This window comes from Ammospiza nelsoni, chromosome 1 (assembly GCF_027579445.1).
Source record: "Ammospiza nelsoni isolate bAmmNel1 chromosome 1, bAmmNel1.pri, whole genome shotgun sequence".
In the NCBI taxonomy this organism is placed as follows: Eukaryota; Metazoa; Chordata; class Aves; order Passeriformes; family Passerellidae; genus Ammospiza; species Ammospiza nelsoni.
In genome coordinates, this window is record NC_080633.1 from 39,215,723 (window position 1) to 39,235,013 (window position 19,291).

General features: G+C 39.0%; 1 protein-coding gene across 3 annotated transcripts in view; it reads right to left on the reverse strand.

Annotated features, from left to right (window-relative positions):
• The window catches only part of THRB (thyroid hormone receptor beta), a 156,599-nt gene that overhangs the window by 80,656 nt on the left and 56,652 nt on the right, over window positions 1-19,291 (reverse strand). Inside the window, exon 3 of one of the 3 annotated variants that reach the window (XM_059468305.1) lies at window positions 3,930-4,000. The exons of the other annotated variants lie outside the window; for them this stretch is intronic. The gene's annotated coding sequence lies outside the window, so the exon portion shown is untranslated. The remainder of the gene's footprint in view (window positions 1-3,929; window positions 4,001-19,291) is intronic. 3 annotated transcript variants of the gene reach the window in all.

Genomic DNA, 19,291 nt, shown 5'->3' on the forward strand with positions numbered 1-19,291 from the left:
GCATATTCTAAAATGTTCTAGCTGAAGGTATTCTTATGCAAGCTATTTGCCTATTACATACCACAACTGGTGTAACTTCACCGTCCAGGGAGGCATTTCCATCCCTTGGAAGGAGAAACCATTAGGGAAACGCTGCTTGGCAAACAGTGGCTTGCACACTGGAGCTGCAACATTATCCTGGCTTTCCTACATATTAGGCACAGGACTATGTTCAAAGTAAACATGCGGTCATAATTAAATAATAATTATGACTAACATTTGTGTAACACCATTCATCCAAATAGTTCAAAGCACTAGGTAAATCTGTAAACAAAAGGTCTAATCCTGCACCCTTTACTCACATAATGCCGTGCATCAAACGGGCTGTGTAGATCTTGTCTATGCACAGACCTAATTGCTCTCAATTAACTCCATGTGTCAACACTTATTCCAGTGCGTCGTGTTCCTGTTTAGCTTAATTCTCTCACTGCTTACTGCAGGTGAATGTACTGTTTCTACACTCTCACTGACTTAATACCACTTCTACGGACACTTTCTTACACGGATCCCACAAGGCTTTTAAAATATTAATGCAGCCTCACTTCTCCTACACACTTCTAACAGGACAAATATTCTTTTATTAGATGAAGAAGTTCACTTTTTGCTACTTCACTTCGGGGACTGACCGTCACATCTGACTTGCAACTGCAAACCCAAGACCTACAGTTGCTATTCTCATACCTTAATCACACAAATAGCCTCCTTCATCCATCATGCTCCAGAGTAAAACCACAGGAAATGGTAAGAACAGGGGAAAATTCTGCAGTTTCTAAAAATAAAATATATCCACAAGCAGACATGTTCAAACCACTTTCATGCATCCGCAGTACAAACATTGTCTGTTGCAGAGAACCAATGTTTCTAATGGCTAAAAAAAAAAACAGGAACAACCTGCTGACAATTTTGTGTCAGTCTGCCTTGACAGTCAAGAAACTGGAGAACAGGGAGAGAGAGATCAGGAATACCTGAGTCAGATTTTATTTTGGCTCTGCTATGGACAGTTACTTGAGTTCCTTGCTTCGGCAGCAGTATCTGCAAGTCAAGCCAAATAATCTCTTTCACTTATGGATCTTTTGAAATTCATGAAAATCCCTATGGCTCTTTGAAGACAAATACTGTTTACCAGCACCAGCTGTTACTTAGCTTTTGGCATTTTTCATCTTTTATCTTAAATTTTGCATAGAAGAAAGTCACTGTCATAACCCACTCACACCACAATTTAGTGTATTTTCCTTCCAATTTTAATTCTCCTTTGTAAGACATATACTCAATTTTAGATCTTATATGTATTCCATGTAACTTAGGCATAAAACAGAAAATTTTTTTTAGCACCAAACAAAAGCACTGTAAAACATCATCACTGCTGAACTGTCAGTAAATCTTCAACTAACATGGCAGTAAAATAGGGTGCATTTTTCCTCTTCTAATTTTCAGATGAGTTTAGGCACTTCTCTGATGTGTTAATTTTAAAAAAATCCAACAAAACAATTCACTGTCTCATCTAAGGACGATGTCGTTGAACCTGAAAATAATCTAGTGTCACAACAGCAATCCCTACTAGAAAAAGCAATCCTGACTTGTAGAAAGATTTCTCATTAATTCAGAAAATGCTGCACAGTAGTTAGTTGGTAAAGACAGTTCTCCTACAGCTATGCATTCTTAATTCCATATACAGATAGCGTTTGTGAACCCCATAGGAGTGAAAATGTGAATATTAATGGTTTAATCCACAAAATGTTAACATACAGCTCTGTTTTAATAAGCAGTGAAAAGGACACGATTATATTAAACTGCATTGTCTTCATGTGCCAGGCTGGGGATGGCAAGGTTGGCTTCCCCCACCAGTTGTGCAAGCAGCATCTGTCAGCAGCCCAGACGAGCAGCAGGCTGGTGACTTCTCTCAACCCATCCAGCCAAGGTAGCTGTAGAGGTGCTGTGCTGTCTCCTGCCAGGACACCCAGAGCAGTGTCTCTGCTCAACAGCACTTCCTCATGTATTTCTGCAGTGCCTAGGACAGGACTGCAGCAGTGTGAGCCAAGCAGTCTCTCTCCCTTCCCGTGGATCAGATCTTGACAGCTGTGCAGGGACCATGGCTAAACATTGAGCCAAGGCAGAGAAACCAAGAGCAACTCCATTCAAAACTGGGCTGTAGCCTCCTCTATTCCTTATCTGTTGCCCTTCTGCTGGGGTCAAGCCAAAATGAGCCCATAGCCCTGCTGGCAAGAGCACCTCTGGCACTGCTCCACATCTTCACTTCCAACAGGGCGGACAGCACAGAGTCCAGACAGGGAAAGGATCCTGAGGGAAAATGAGTGTCATGATGCTGGGCACCACAGGGCTGCCTATATATACAGATTCCCAACACTACCACTTAGCAAATCCTGGAGAATTTGTTCACAGCTGAAAATCATGCCACACAGGATACAATTCACTGATGCACCACTAAGCACAGCACTGGAACAATTTGAGCAAGGCTTTCACAGGGGCTTCGTGTGGCACTGAATTTTGGCCAGGAGGGCTAAGAAACTATCTGAAGTGAAAATGAGTAGTACATGAAAGGAAAGCACACAGGACAAACAGGCTTGGTAGTTTGGATTTCCAGAGCTGCTTATGTGTGAAAACCAATTATCAGATTTGACACAATGGCAGGCTAGCCCATGCTTTTAATTCCCTTGCAATGATGACTGCCATTTGCTTGGAAAGCTCTTATGTTTAATGCTAGAAATGCGAAATCAACTCTGCTTGAGATACAAGGTATGATAGTCAAAACAGACAGAAAAAGGTAGCATTATAGTAGGTTATAAACTGCAGTATCTCAGACTGTTCCTGTTAGGAATAGCAGCAGCTCCAGAGGATAATAACCATCTCAGGCATCTTAGCTGAATGCCCATGAGTCACTATTGCCTATAAGTGCATCTAGAGAAGATAAAAAAGTTCAGGGGCAAAAAGCAAGTAAAAACCTTTTCTGAATCTAATTAGGACAAATAAAAGTACAAACTTTTATTCCTTCTTAGTTTTTAAAACAGTCACTTCTTGTTGCTGTAACTGAATCTCACTATCACTTCCATCATTTATTTATCACATGACTCACAAACACACACTGGTACTATCCAGGTTTATCATACCACTGATTTTAAAATTTCATATACTGCTATTTTAGGGCTCCTGCATCCCAGAAGATGTAATACTCCAAATCTCTGCAAGCACAACATGAACATCTCCATGGTAGATCTTTCTGAGATGGAAGTAAATACAATACACAGTAAATATGCAACTAACACCAAAACAGTTCTTCAGATCTGACCAAAGCACTGCTTGCATTCAACATCAAACAGGTAGAAGCCATTCTTTTATGAGAGGTGACATTTCTGGGTGTAAAACACAGAACAACTACCGTGGAGATCCTTTTGTTAGTCTAATTTCACCAGCTCTGATAGATTCTCTCTGGGGTGAATGGAAAATGATTACAGCAATTTCTTCAGGTCTTACATCTGAGCATAGCATGTTCTATACTCTTCTTAAAGTAAATTTGGAAGAAGAATTTCATTCTGTGGTGCAGCAAGAAATCAAGAAAAAAAGAAATCCACCAGCATCCTCAGGAAATTCCTACATCATTAGGGTGCAGCAGAGGCCATTGTCCATAAGGGAGTAGCAATTCTTGGCTATTTGTCTTTGAAATGCTGCATACCATGACACCTCAAACCCCCACACTGAAAACTTTCAAGAAGAACAATCTGATCAGCATTTTTCACTGGATGAGCATACTTCAATTTGAAGCTAATAAAAAATTGAAATATCCCTTTCTTTACAAAAATGTATGTAATCTAAAAAGGAAGCTTGAAAATTAGCCCAAGTTATAAAAAAAAAAAAAAAAAAAAGTTATTTCCTACCTTATACCTTCATCACCTTCTAATAAATGCCATGCAGCTGTGGGAGGGCATTTTCAGAAGGGAGGAAAGTCCTAGGAAACAAAATGCTTTTAGTAGAATTCTGAATGGTTTCATTGAGTATTTTTAGCCTGGCCTCTTCAGAAGCTCTGCAAACATTTGCAAAACTCTAAAACAGTGCCAGGGTTATGTCACTATCTTTGGTACAAATAATTTGTTAGGAACTACTTTGTTCTGGCACAAGGATATATCAAGAGAGGATGCGTGAACTGGCTTGTTTTCCTTTGGATTAATGTTGTTTGTCAACTGAAGGCTGTCTTTATGTGGAAAGAGCAAGGTGCCAAGAAGCACATTTCACCATGCCAAAATTAAAGGGAGGAGCTCAGAAACAGTCTTTTATTACCTAATTAGTTTTATCAAATGACACAGATCAACTGACAGGAGATAACTAATAGGAAAAAGGGGTCTAATGAGAAAGTAAGTTATCAGCTGGATGCTCTCCAGAAAACAATTATGTCCCTAGGTAAACAAGAACTACTGTTGGGAGGTCAGGCACAAAACGCAAGGAGTGGAGGTCTCCTCAGGATACCAGCCCTTGGTGGAGTTGAAATGGGTGAAAAAGTAGTGGGATAAACTACTCTGAGAAAAAGGGATGATTTGTTATTAAAGAAGTGAGAATCTCCAGATAAAATTATTCCTATCTGGCCTACACATATCCCACCAGTTGTTTTTTTGTGAAAAACAAATCAAGTACAGCCTGCTAGATTAATATCCTTATTCAAAATTAAAATTGGGAATACAATAGGAACAGCCATGTTCACCTACTCATGAACAAATTACCAGAATAAGTTTTTAATAGCTTACGGGGAAAATGGCAGTTCACAGACCTTATTTTATCTTGATTGCCCCCTAAGACTAGAAAGAAATTATTATTTCTTATTATTATTACAAATAGAAATACACAAAAAGAAATACAAAATTGTAGATTATATTCTGCTTTATCCATTTATACATTGGTATCCAAATGTACCAGACATACTTACATTTCTTTCCATTATTTTCCCAATTGCATGAACTAAACTGGCTATTCAAACTCATGTGGCTCCCATTCAGATTACATCAACTTTTAATTCTTAATGTAAACCATACTTTCATGTTTCCCATTATTATTTGCTTATCTAGTATATACCTAAAATATGCAAAACCTATCCAATATTCTAGCTAGAAAAGTAACACCAGACACACATAATAGCACAAAGACATTTAAGAAGCCTTGCTAAAAAAAAAAATATCTAAAAATGAGAATTTAATTGATTAAAGACTTGTGCCCCCCAGCAGCTTGAAGAGAAGCAACATTGATTTTTATGAACATTCCTTGAGAATTTTAAGTGATGCAATGGGGGAGTTTTATTATGCTATTCTTTCTCTTCCTCTTCCCCCTCATCCATCACCAGTTAATTTGAAAACAGACAGGGCAAAGAATTTATGGGAAAATGCTCTGTCTCTTGGGATCACCAGTTCTACATTTACTGCAGAGCTGTGGAGACCACAGGAGAGTCTCTTACATACTTATTGTATGCTTCAGCAAGGACTGCTAGATGCAGAACTATGAAAGGAACCTAAAAATCAGTCCCTCTAAATGGAAATACCAACCACTGCCATCCCAGAGCTACGTCAAGAGTGGGAAAAAGGTGTTAATGAGGACTTGGCACGTTCTGGACAGAGCTGAGCAGCACTGCTGGGAAAGAGCAGTCCGGTTCTCATGCCTTTCCCTGCCTGGAAACGCTGAGTTACAGGACAAGTCCCAGCTCACACAGCTTGGTGACCCTGCATGCAACTGAGAGCACCTGCAGGGACAGAGGCTTCAGCCTAGATTTGTGGCGCTGATCCAGACTGTCATGACCCTTTCCAAGGTCATTCCCATCATTCCTGCACATGGAATGGGTACCACCATTCCTCTGTGTCTCAGTGGACTTAGTAGGGTTTTGGATTTGTGGACTCTACAGTAAGATAGCCCCCAAAAAAATAAAAGAAAAGAGAAAGAGCACATCACAGGAATGCAAATCAGTGAGCTCATGCAGGTACAAATAGAACACAGATTTACTTGAGGAATAAAATAACCAGCAAATGAACTTATTTCATCTGCCATGCAGCTTTAAAGCCCTGAAAGAAAAGACTCTAAGATTCATAGCCTTCACAAGATTCCAAGTGAGTCCGCAAAGAGTGGGGATTCTCTGCCAAAACCAGCCAGAGTCAGTTCACTTTCCTCCAGAGTCAGTCCTTGGCTGGCAAAACCCAACCACTGTGATATCCAGGCCTGCATATGGATGAGGTCACTGACCATGATCAGCACATGAGCATGTGTGAGGCAGATCTCCACACACATGAGAGTCAGCTTTTCCCCTAACGTGTGATCCTTCATTCCCACAGAACAGAGCAGTACCACTGTGCTCTCTTTTTTTCTCTCCCTGCCCCACTGCTGCCACCTTCTTATTACTTTTTCCATTATTTCCATTTACTCTGGAACTGACTGCAAGGCATGGTGCCATTTTAAAATCCTCCTTGGCTCTGCTCACCTTAAAAAGACTGACAGAGGAGGTAAAACTGGCCAAGCCATGACAGTGAGCATGATGCCTTAGGTTTTAGCTTTTATATTTTTCAGATTCTGTACTGCTTTAGTGTGTCGTTCTGAGTTTCATATTAAGGGATGGTAAGCTCCCTTCACCGAGCAGCAAGACAAAACAATTCCTTTTCTAGCTTGGGACCAAGGACAACTGATCCAAATTTCAGGCCCAGGAGTATAAACAATCTGGGCTGAAGAGAGAAAAACAAGAAGGATGAGACTTCATAACCTAAAGCTACAGGTTGACAATTAACTCCAATATGCTGATGGACCAGAACTTATAAAAGTGAGAGATCTCATGACTGGTCATTCATTTGGTGACCATTTTGGGTTTATCTTGGGTGTAGCCCTGGCTGGGCTCTTGTGCTGCACAATGTGCATCCATTGACACCTTTTAATAAATCCCTACTTTATTCTTTAACTCCATCTAGCCTCTGTTCTAGGTCAGCCTTCACAAGGCATCAGTTCTGGCAGAACCAGAAAAGTAACCACTGCCACTCTCACCATTAGCACCTGGAGAGTCAGTCAGCCACCTTCTTCCAGAAGAACTTGCCTGAGCAACAAATTACTGTTTTAACTGCACATTCTCTCTCTCACACAAAAGGCTTCTAGCAGACTTTGATCATATGTCCTGTGTAAAGATACTGGATTTCCAAAATCTTTGCTTACTTTTTTTCTTCTAACCCTTTCCCTCCTGTGTACCTTAAGCAACAAGTATCTATCTACCAGAGAACTAAGTAGTAGAGATTCCTGGACTCAAATTCCTAACTCCAACTTTTCAATGCTGGGCAATGATTTTCTGGGTTCAGTTAGGCCACTTAAATTTATACAGTTCTACCTACAAGGTAGAGATTGTGAGAAGACTCCTCCCACCAATGGGTGTAAATCCCAGGATACAGCTCAGTGCTCCCTGAGATCTTCATTCCTCCACGCCTACAGCATTCCTGCAGACAGCTTCTCTGAAAATTATAAGCTTTAAGGCAATGTTCTCTGCACACCACCTTCCTTCTCCATGTCTATCTGGTAAGTTTCAGCCTTCCTGCCCCAGCATCCCTTACATCAGACTTGTTCTGGTGGCACAGCGTGAGCCCATCAAAACAAACAAGCTGAAAGAAAGGTGTTCATGCTTGCTGCTGATTTTCCACAGCACACTGGCAGTTTCCATCTGGTCCTAGGAGTACTCAGCCTAGATGCACTGCATTGCCAGCCTGCAGTCACAGTAAACAGTGAAACTTCTCCACACATGCAGAGTTGGTTTGGGAAGCATACTTGAATATAGGGGGAAAAAAAATTATTATAAGGAATGTGGGCAGGACAGGCCATCCAAACAAAAAAGCCTCACTTGACCAGATCACTGACCTTGCCCAGGAATGCAGGAAGGCACACAGGAAGAAAGTTTTCTGTGCTACTCGAGCTGCAGTTAACACCCAGATTTGTAAGCTGTTTTCCACAAGGAGAAGCTGTGTGTAAGGCCAGAAGGCAATAAATCATGCTGCATTATGGATCAGCTTGTTGTTTAGGACACACACATGCAGAAATATCAAAGGCTTTTTGAAATTAACAGTGAGTAATTATGTGAGGCAAATGTAATGAAAACACAACAGAGTCTCTTAGCTAGGGGTAGAGAATATTCAGCCAAAGGCTTCCTCTGACTCCCACTGCGAACAACACTATGAAATATGTATGGAAATAAACAAAATTATGTATTAGGAGAATGAAGACTCAAGGCTTTGCACTAACTTATTGTTTTCCTGAACCATTAATTGCTAGACAGCTTTCTGTGTCACAATAGCATTTCAATTACTGAGCTTTTATATTATAAATTTACTGTATGTTTTTGAGAATGGACAAAAGTTTTATAATTATTTAAAGATGTCTAACAGTAACAATTATAAAGGACAACTGAGCATTTGGTTCTCCGTTTGCTGTTATAAAACACAATCTATGCAAACAGATGATAAGCAATTAACAGGTTTAACAACACATGCCATTAGCTACAGTCATATTTAGAGACATTCTTATGCATGTTAAGTGGATTATTTATTTGAGAGATATGCATTTCAGCAGAATACACTGCATGAGACTGTGTGCAAGTTGCATACATGTTGACAAGAAAGTGGTCTTGTGAATTCAATACACACAGGTGGGAGCTGTGACACAGACCATTACTGAGGATTATCCAATGCTTCCTATAAATCTGATTTTCACTTGCTTGATTAATTGTTTGGGCTGAAACTTTCCACATTGGATGCATGGTTCAGGCTATTTTTTTCTTACATTAACCAAAATGGTTCGATTATTTACAAGATAGAAGCCAGGAAAAAAAAAATACACTGTTTTGCCATAAGAAAATACTATATTCAAGAATTCAAATATTCATTTTGTTTTAAATAGTAGAGGATTCATTTTAGTCAGGGAAGTGGCTCTTGCCAGGCCAGTAAAAATCAGTTCAAATGTGATGACACTCCAAACGTCTGCAAACTTGTGAGAGGTGCTGGACACCGGGTTTAATGCTGGGTTCCCCTGAGGAGCATTATCCTCATGCAAAGAGAGGAAGCTGAGATGCCTTTGCTGCCACTGCTGCTCCTGTGCCACAGCCCAGGAGGGAGGTCAGGCAGCACAGAGAGTGGGACCAGGCTGACCCACACTCCAGCAGGGAAAAACTGATGGAAAGAGGAGGAGAACTTAGGTATATCTGGCCCATACAGACCAGTTATGCAGAAGAGAGTGGGATCCCCCAAAGTGATTAAAAAGAACAGGATTTAGCTGACTGATAATGAGTTTGTGATGAAAGGAAGCAGAGAGGGTCATGGGTGGGGAATAGCACTTGACTTTGCAAACTGCCTGTTGTGTCTGTGCACTTTATTCACTTAAGCAAGAATAAAATGAATAATAACTTTTTGAGTTGGAAATGTACAATTCAAAGCTAATGTTCTCAGATACTGACTAAAACATGCAGCTCCTAAATATTTAGGCCACTCCACACAGGTCTCCTGTTACTGAGATTCAAAACATCCCCAAAACTGAGTCAGAAATAAACCTCTGTTAAAAAGAGGGAAAATATTCCTCTTTTTAAAATGCATTTAAAAGTACACCCCTTGTTTCCATGATTAGAAATGTACATATCAAAATGAGAAACATGGTCTGAGGTACCTCTTACAGCAATCAGGTAGATAATTTTACAGAGTTTTTTAAGGAAAGATGCCTTTGAAAATCTTCCCTTACAAATCCAGCTATGTACAACCCTGGAGAGTTTGTTCCACCGCAGCTGCACCGTGCCAGCACGCCCAGGGTCAGAAGGCAGGGCAAGGACAGGGCAGCCCTGAACTGCTGTCCTCTGTGGGCAAAGAGTGGGATGGGTGATCTGTCTCAGCACGGGAGAATTCGTGATGGTTTTCTCTGATTTCTGCTGTGATTTTTGATCAGTAGCCAAGTGTTGGTTAATTATTGGCCTTTATGGCGCTGATTGCTCAACGGAGAGAGGGCATTGCATACGCAACTACACCACAGTCCAGAGCTGAAATGGAACAAAGTAAGGCAGAAAACTTCCTGTGACTGGGGGTTCAAGGTTGTACCCAGTGATTAATCTTTGAAAGATACAAAGATTTTTTTTTCTTTCAATTTTCAGCTCACTTTCTATCTCATTGACATGTTCTCCTTTCAACAGTGAATTCCACTTCACCCAACTAGCTGGTTATGTGATGAATTAGTCCTAAAGGCATAAGATGGAGAGGAACACTGGCTGTGCAGTTGCACCCTGCTTTTCTTCCTAGCCCCTACAGTATTATTTATTCCCACAGATAGAAACTTCAATATCCATTTTTATGGCAATACTTTTTTCATGGATTATGTGCTTATCAATGCCAACTTTCCTTCAGCAAGGAAAATCACCTTCTCCCAGGAGAGACTCTTTGCAATTTCATACCAAGTGTGGCAAGAATTACTCTTAAGTAGTTCTAATTTTAACAGGAGAAAGTACATCTTGTTTTACAAGGACGATGGAACCATTACACGGTACACCACTACAACCTTTTCAGATTGCAAGCATTTCCTTAGAAGAAAAACAGATCTCATTCTCTGTGAATTATTATTTTCTTATTATTTAAGGACCGAGACCTGTTGGGACTTGGCACACCATGCATTTCAGAAGACAAATTCATAAAAGCAAGAGATTCTGAAAACTTAGAACCTTTAATTACTTCCTTCCATCATTTAAATATAAACTATTAGATAACATTTGAAGAATTTTAATGGTAAAAAGGAGCACAATTGAAAATTCACAAGAGAGGTATTTGTCAAAAACAGAGCATCTACTCTCCAGTCCTGTTTCTCCATTGCATAAGACTATTTCCTTTAGTGCTGGCTGATGTGGCATGTACTCCCAATAACACAGCAGAAAAATGGCCTTGATGGACAGATAGCTTCTCCTCCCCTCCAGTTCTGGATGTGTTCAGTCTTAATACTTGTCTCTGTGATTATTCCTTCCCTACAAAATTAACTCTAGACGTGGTAGAGGAATTACAGAATATAACTTATACAGCAACTTCTTAGTTTATATTTGATCTAATTGCTAAACAGCCTACTAGAGACTTGCTAGATCTGGTCCCAAAATTACAATCAACAAATTATGACAAAATGTGTGTTGGCGCACATAAAGAGAAAAGAATTGCCTCAGAAAAGCAACACAAAGCACCAAGTGAATTGGAAAGAGTCTGTGAAAGGCAGAGGGCATGCACTGTAGCTCTTTCATGCTCTGGTTGGCTTTTGTGAGCTTGATTTATGTATAATTAACCATTTTTTCCCCTGCAAACAATTTCATTCGAAGCTGTGCTATCATTTTTACCCCCCATTCTCCTGCCACAGCCACATAAAACAGTCCAGTTTAACATGATGACAACTGAAACACGCTGCCACAGCAAGAGCCCAAACTTCTACGTTTGCACAAAACCCCACTCTCGTCTCCCTCCTGCTCATCCTATCATCACAAGAATGAAAGAAATTCATAAACTGTAGCTCTCATCTCTAATAGAGCCTTGGCCAAAATTCAAGCATGATAATTAATTACATTCTGTCTCTCCAAATTCCCACACTAGGCTGACTAAGAGAAATAACTCTTCTCTTCCCCGCCTAGACAACAATGTTTTATATGGCTAATGGACAGAGCATTTCACCTCTGACAGAGCTGGGAAATTACCTGGAGAAAAACAAGAGATACCTAACACTTGGATAAGACAACAGCAGCAGATGAAAGCATACTGTAATAAGTTTTTAGTGTATGTCAAGCAAAAAGCTAAATCATTGTTCTCTAATTACACTTTCTGTCAGAGTATAAAAGCACAGATGATCATACAGGACAGGAAGCTGTGAGGAAGGTGTCTGAGTGACTACAGCACAAGCTGAATTATTTGGAATAGGAGGATATTTGAGACAATTCAGATATGGTTATGAAAAGCTAATAAATCAGTAGGGTAGAATACATTTACGCATAGCACTAGACCTCAATAAAATAGAGAAAGCATCCAAACCATTTCAGTGTGAAGAATATGAAACATTAATACTATATCATGATCTTAGACAGCCATAAAAAAAATCACTACCTCATGCCACTATTCAATAAATTACCAATATATCAAGAGAAGAAAATAATTATGACACCTGCACTGCACACATAACATAAACCACTCATTGCATGGGGATTGTAATTGGACTTTTCTTCTGAGCTTGACATATGAACACTATAACCTTAAGTAGCACTCTTAAAAGATTTTATTCATTGCATATTTCACATGTGTCTGGAAAGGGCTTAATGAACTTCTTTCCCTGCAGACTTCTTTCTGTTCTGGTACAACAGGGTATGCATCATGAGTGAAAAAAATCACAAGGCAAGGCTGGCATGAACGGTCTTGCTAGTATTGCATGTACTTCACCCTGACAAAAAACCAGTGCTATTCTGGAGGTATCATCAATAAAACCTGCATTGTCCTTCCTTAGTGTGGTCTGTCTCATATTTCCTGTCCATCTCCATTCACTGTTTTAAAGTTAATACACAACTTTGAGGCTGTATCCATGCAAGAACGAGACACTAATATATGGTATAAACTACTTTTGCATTGATCATATTACTATGGAGAATGTATGCAGTGGCTGAGGCGAAAGCACGGGACTGTTCTCCATTTACCAGATGATAAAGCAAGTCCCCATTTCTGTTTAGCTGAGGTTTCTAAAAACTTTTCTAGTTCTAAACCAGAAGCAGAATAATCTCAATCCAGTTACACTCGAAAGCTGGTGTTGGAATCCCATCCAATTCTTCATTCATTCCACTAATATTCAATCTGTAGGGCATAAATCCTCCAATATTCTAATACAGATAAGGTCCAAGGCAATACAAGCATAACACCCATAACATACACTCATGTTCTGATGCACCCTGTGCATGCTCCTGAGATGAAGAGGCCCCTGAAGGGAAGAGGAGGGGCAGGCACTGATCTCCTCTCTCTGGTGACCACTGACAGGACCCAAAGGAATGGCCTGAAGTTGTGTCAGGGGAGGTTTAGGTGGGATAGTAGGAAAAGGCTCCTCACCCAGAGGGTGGTTGGGCACTGGAACCACCCCAGGGAAGTGGTGACAGCACCAAACCTGGCAGAGTCCAAGAAGCATTTGGACAATGCTCTCTGGCCCTGTATGATTCTTGGGTTGGACCTTCCAAGAGTTGGACCTTGTGGACTTGTGGATCTCTTCCAACTCAGCATATTCTGTGATTTTGTGAGATTTGCTGCAAGCAGTTCAGGCACTTAAGCCTTGGAATCCTACTCCCACATCATCACCAATGTACTGGGCAGAGACATAAGAAAACAGCTCAGAATAATTAGTATCATCAATTTTGCGCAACAAAACAATCTTGTTCAGCAGCAGAAATGCTGGGACCTTACATATTGGCTGAGAGATGCAATAAAAACTCAAAGCTCTCTGAGTACAGAAATGGTAAGCAGAATGTTTGTGTGAGTGTTTCATTTATTTTTATGTGTTGACTTGGCAGCAAGTACAGAGTTTAACATTAACTCTTAAAAAAAATTCAATAGTTGTATATCCTGGAACTTTAGATTTCAAACCCACACCCACACTCACCCCCAAAAAACCAAAATAAACCAACCAACCAAAAAACCCCAAAGAAACAAAACCAAAAAAACCCCAACAAATCAACAAAACTCAAATCAGGAACATATACACAAACTTGTACATCACTATTTGATTTAGAATGGATTGTCACATAACACTCTTACAAGCATGGTGGTCAATATTATGGTTTTCTTGCTCTCTCCATATTACTTTCATCTAAGGGAGACTTGCAGCACAGAATACAAGAGCTCCAAAACTGCTTTTGTGTCAAAACTAATGGAAAGCTTCACAAATTGCAACACTGTAAATCACACTTCCCTCTTCCTCTTGGTCACAAAACATAATTACAGCTGAATCTAAGGACAACACACAAATTGTTCTCACTGTGTTTTGCATGGATGTCAAGCCTTTCATCTACAGATCCTAACTCTCCTTAGATATTTGAATTTAGGTCTGAAGACACCTCACAATACTCAGCTAAGAGAACTAGATTAACTGACTATCATTGCATCAAGGGACATAAAAGAAGTTCTTTACTTGAAGTTATATTCCCAGTTTGAAGAGGATTTATATGCCTGCTTTTTCAGACAATGTACTGAACAGCTCCTTCACTCATACCTGGCAGTGCAGAGAGATCCTAAAGGGAATTTGTGCTCCTAAACTCATGATGATGAAAATACCCTCAAAATAAAGTGCAAAAGCTGTTAATTCACCAGGCTGCCCTTAGCTCTAGCTGGATATCCTGAGCAGGAGGAAGGGAGGCAACAGGAGCAATATATGCACTTCCCTGAACAAAAGCACTTAGGATCAGTCTCCTCAAGATCAGACCTATTCTCAGAGCTTGTGCAAAGAAAAAAACACCCTAAAGAGGAAAAAGGAATCTGTAACAATCCCATTTGTCAAAGCTCTCGTCCAGGTGGCCTCTTAAGAATCGTGGACTTTTACAGAGTATTTAAAGGAATAAGGGATTGGACTATCATTTGATGAGTTATGGAGGCCACATCAACTCACAGATCCTGAATGTACAGATACAATATAGATATACTTTATGGGTACAGTTAGAGTACATAGATACTGTTCTACTGGTTCTGACTGACTGATCCTCAGCTTCAGCACATGCCCCAAATCACCACAGAATCCAGGACTTCCTTTAGCAGTTCTCCCTGCATCTCTGAAATCTTTGCTCACAGGTCCTAGCTCTTCCCAGAGCTGTAGGCAACCCTTGAAATCTGTTACACACTTGAGGAACAATGACCAAAGCCATCCTTTGGGTCTTAGAAGACCTTTTGCTAACCAGTGAGTGCAATAAAACTGTCTCCTTGCAATGCTTCCTATGCTTAATTCAGTAGCAGTAATCATGGAGGTTATCACATTTGAGCTTAATTTTTTTTCAGCTGTTAATGATCTTTACAAAACATTGAAGGTCCTCTACTTTTCTCTGAAGGTCATGGGACTCCACGTGAATATGGTGATAATAAGGTCAAGGCATTAATCTGAAATAAGGACTGAGACTTCAAAACTTTGGAAAGAAATGTATAAAAAGAGCCCAAAACATCACAATGCTACTGATGAAATTCATTACAGTAAAATGGCCAGTCTGCTTTTCTAAGATTTCCAGGCCATCTGAGATATTATATGCTGAATCTTAGCAACTTAACTAGCAACAATCTAATGTAAGTGATATGAGCAGGATTAAAAAGCTTTTTTGGTTTCAAAGAATAAACTGGAACATCACCTGGAAAAGTGACTCTTGGTAATACAAGCTTACTGATGATTTTCATTTACTACATATATTTTTAATGTGTATGATTCAGTTCTTCACTTCCTCATTAATTTTATATCCTTTGTCATGGACTGATTGGTACCACTGTAAAGCAAGAAGAGAATCAGTTTTGCAGATTTTAACTGAAAGGCAACTAGTAATAAAATAAAATATATGAACATGTGGATCAAGAACATCTTGAACAGGAATTTAAAAATGGCTCACACAATAGAGCCATTAAATTACAGAATTACTGAACATTACACACATTACAGAAATGTTGCTTATACTTTGCTTTACTGACATGGTAAATTACCAGCTTTGTTCACTGTAAAACACACTTTTCAATTATCTGTTCAGATTTATCAGCATAACTGGATTTATTACACACATGTAGACACATGTTTTATAAAACCAACCAACTGTGCCAAAACGACCATGCTGGAATCCTCTGGATCTCATCCAAGAGGAAACACTGTGAAAGCGTCACTGAACTGCCCTAAGAACCCTTCAGTTTTATAATGAGGATATCAGCAGCCAAAGAAGAAAATAATTTATGAATTGCTAATCTCTGCATCAAAAAGACTAAAGAAAAAATGCTATGTTTTTATCATTTGGCCATTATTACACATCATGAAGACCAAAACTAACAATTCTTTCCTTGTGATAAGTGGCTGGTATCTTTGCAGGCAATCTAGTCCTCTTCTACAGCAACATTTAAGTTTTATTTATAACGGAGGAAGAAGTGAAAGGCAAAATGATGAAAATGGAAAACACCCCAAATTCTCATACAAATTTAAAAAAACACAAGGCTCTCCTGACAGAAGGGCTTTTTTCAACTGCCTTTTTCCAAGTACCACCCCAACATTTACGGGGCATCTCTCACAGAGACACCCTTCCTTCTAGAGCCACTGCTGGAGGCCAAGGGGGACACCCTCTGTGACATCTCAAGTATCACTGTGCATCAGCGTGTTGGCCGCTGAACCCAGGCATTAATTACACTCCCAAACCAGAGGCTGCAGTCAATCAAAGGCACGCTTCATGATTCACGTTTGGTGTTGAAAAACCTTCTCTGTCAGGAGTCCCATGGGAGTAGTTAATGACAGTAACCCCTGGGGGATTCTACACATGCCACACCACCAGATTAAAGGATGCTTCCAAAAGGTTTCTGGGACTCTGCCTACTAAGACATTTGTCTTGATCACTGCCCACTTTGGTGCTGTAGTAAATGGGCTGGCCAGGATCCTTCCAAGTGCAGCAATCCAATAAAATTAATCAAAGTTCAAAAACTGCATTCGGTTTGCTTTTATTTGTTCTGAAACCCATCTGACAGGTAAAGTTTTGATCTAGGTCATCTCTGTGCAGATGGGAACTGCAGATGACAATCCACCAGATAAATTTCAGGTCTTCTCCAGCTCTGAAGTTCAGTTACTCTACAGCCAAGCTCTCACACTAACCCAGAAATTCCTTAAGAAATTTTCAGCAATTAAGAAGGGTGTGTACATGCAGACGAGTTAATAGTGTTGTCTCCTGGACAAACTAGTTAAAATAGCTCCTCTTCACATCTGTGACTTTAAATATTTCACTCATATGGTAACATCACCTGTTCCAAGTCAGAACTGGTCAGATAGAGGAAAACAGAGAAATACAGCCTTATGGTGGTGTAGTGCATTGGCCTTTGCCACATATTCCAAATTCATCCGGTAATGTCAAAAAAGGATGCTAAGCATGCAGAAATTGTGTCAGCGGTGTTGTTACACTGAAGACAGCAAATGGATTTCTCTGTAGAAGTTCATGAGCATGGAAATACATTTCCATTCCTAATCATATGAAGATTCTTTGTTTACTTAGTGCTGAGCTGACCACTCAGTCTCAGGGAAAGACTGATTTCCAGAGGTCTTGAGAAAAAACACTTCCGTGGACAAGTATTCTGAGGTCTCTGTGTATGGGTGGAATAACCCCAAGCCCAGGAGAAGTTTGGAAGGAAGTGAAGACACTCTTGGGGTATAGTAATTGCAGACTGAGAAAAAACGAGAGAAGCGGAAAAGATGTTTTTGGGTAAAGTATTGTTGAAAGCATGTGTAAAAAATCTCCTCTAAATAGTCCTAAAATAGGTTTAGTGGCAGTGCTTTTTTTTTTTAATCCCAGCACATTAAGAAAATAAATCTCTCCTCCCACTCTTTCCTCAACATTTGTGAAGATCTTAAAGAGCAAAATTTGATACAAATAAACTGACCACTATAAAGAATGATTGTTACATATTAACCACTGAATAACCCACAGACAGTGATGACAGGTATCTAATAATGATGTGCTTCAACCTTAGGCAAATAATTCCAGATTTCCTTTTTTATTTTTTTTTTGACAGTGCCCACAGAGGAAATCATTACTGATCAAGATAAATATTTCAAAGTTCAGTTAAGTTAAGAGCTTTACTTTGATTTTAGACTTCAATTTGCTTTTAGGCCAATTTATCTTATTTCCCTCCATTCTCTTCCCTAGCAAGGCTGTATATTAAAATTTCGTACAATATGAAATTTTATACAATAATTTTGTACAATAATTAATTAAAAAATGGAAAAGAAGAAAAAGAAGAAGAAGAAGAAGAAGAAAAGAAAAAGAAAAAGAAAAAGAAAAAGAAAAAGAAAAAGAAAAAGAAAAAGAAAAAGAAAAAGAAAAAGAAAAAGAAAAAGAAAAAGAAAAAGAAAAAGAAAAAGAAAAAGAAAAAGAAAAAGAAAAAGAAAAAGAAAAAGAAAAAGAAAAAGAAAAAGAAAAAGAAAAAGAAAAAGAAAAAGAAAAAGAAAAAGAAAAAGAAAAAGAAAAAGAAAAAGAAAAAGAAAAAAAAAAAAGAAGAGAAAAGGAGAAAAAGAAAAAAGGAAACTGCTATGGTGGTAAAAGAAAAAATATGAGCAGGCTGCCTTTCACTATGGAGATTGCTTTGGAAAGCAATTGTACAAGAGTGAAAGAGTACCATTATTAATAAATTTAGCAGTGAATAATCACAGGTCTAAGATTATCATTATCTGGTTGTGCTTGAGCTAACAAGTAGGAGTACAAAACATCTCATTTTTGAACAGCACTGTCAAACAATTTAAAGAAAATATTTTCACATTACTTTTCCTTTTAAAAGTTTTGAGGAAACTGGAAATGGGAGGATTTTCTTGTCAAGATTTTTCCTCTGTTGTGTAGACGCAGTAACTACACTTCAGTAGTTCTGCTGAAGAGTTTCAAACCTGGTATTTGCTATAAAATTTCAACTGCAAATCTGTGAACTTCTCAAAACATAAAAAGAAATAAGAAAACTGAAATCAGTTTTTGCAACTCCAAGGAGACCTTTTCCTATCCCAACAACTGCTCTTTACATGTCATCCTAGTCACAATATAATTAGTGCTCATTTTGCACTTTTACACATGGGGAACTATGTCAGAAGCCAATATCCCTCACTCCCAACCTGTTTTCTGACATTCATAATCCTTATAACCAATATAAGATCTAGGGCTTCCTCAAGCATGGCACAGCAAAAATTACATTAATACCTATTAAACCAGGTAACTAAGTTCTGATCATAACAAAGGTTTTATTCAATTTCATAGCAATTTATATATTTTCATAGAAAAAAAATTTAATAAAACTGTCAAAAGTTCAGTGACAACAGATTTCTACAGTTTATTTTTTTTCCTTTCATTGAGAGAAATAAGCTTTTGCAGTAAATAACAAGTTAACACTGTATTAATCTGCATTACTCAGTTAATTTACTAAGGGCTATTCAGCTATTTGTTGTGAGATCAATCTGTATCCTCATGGCTATCCAAAAGTCATGCCCAGTCTTGACACCTAGGAATGGCGAATCCACTCTCCAAGAA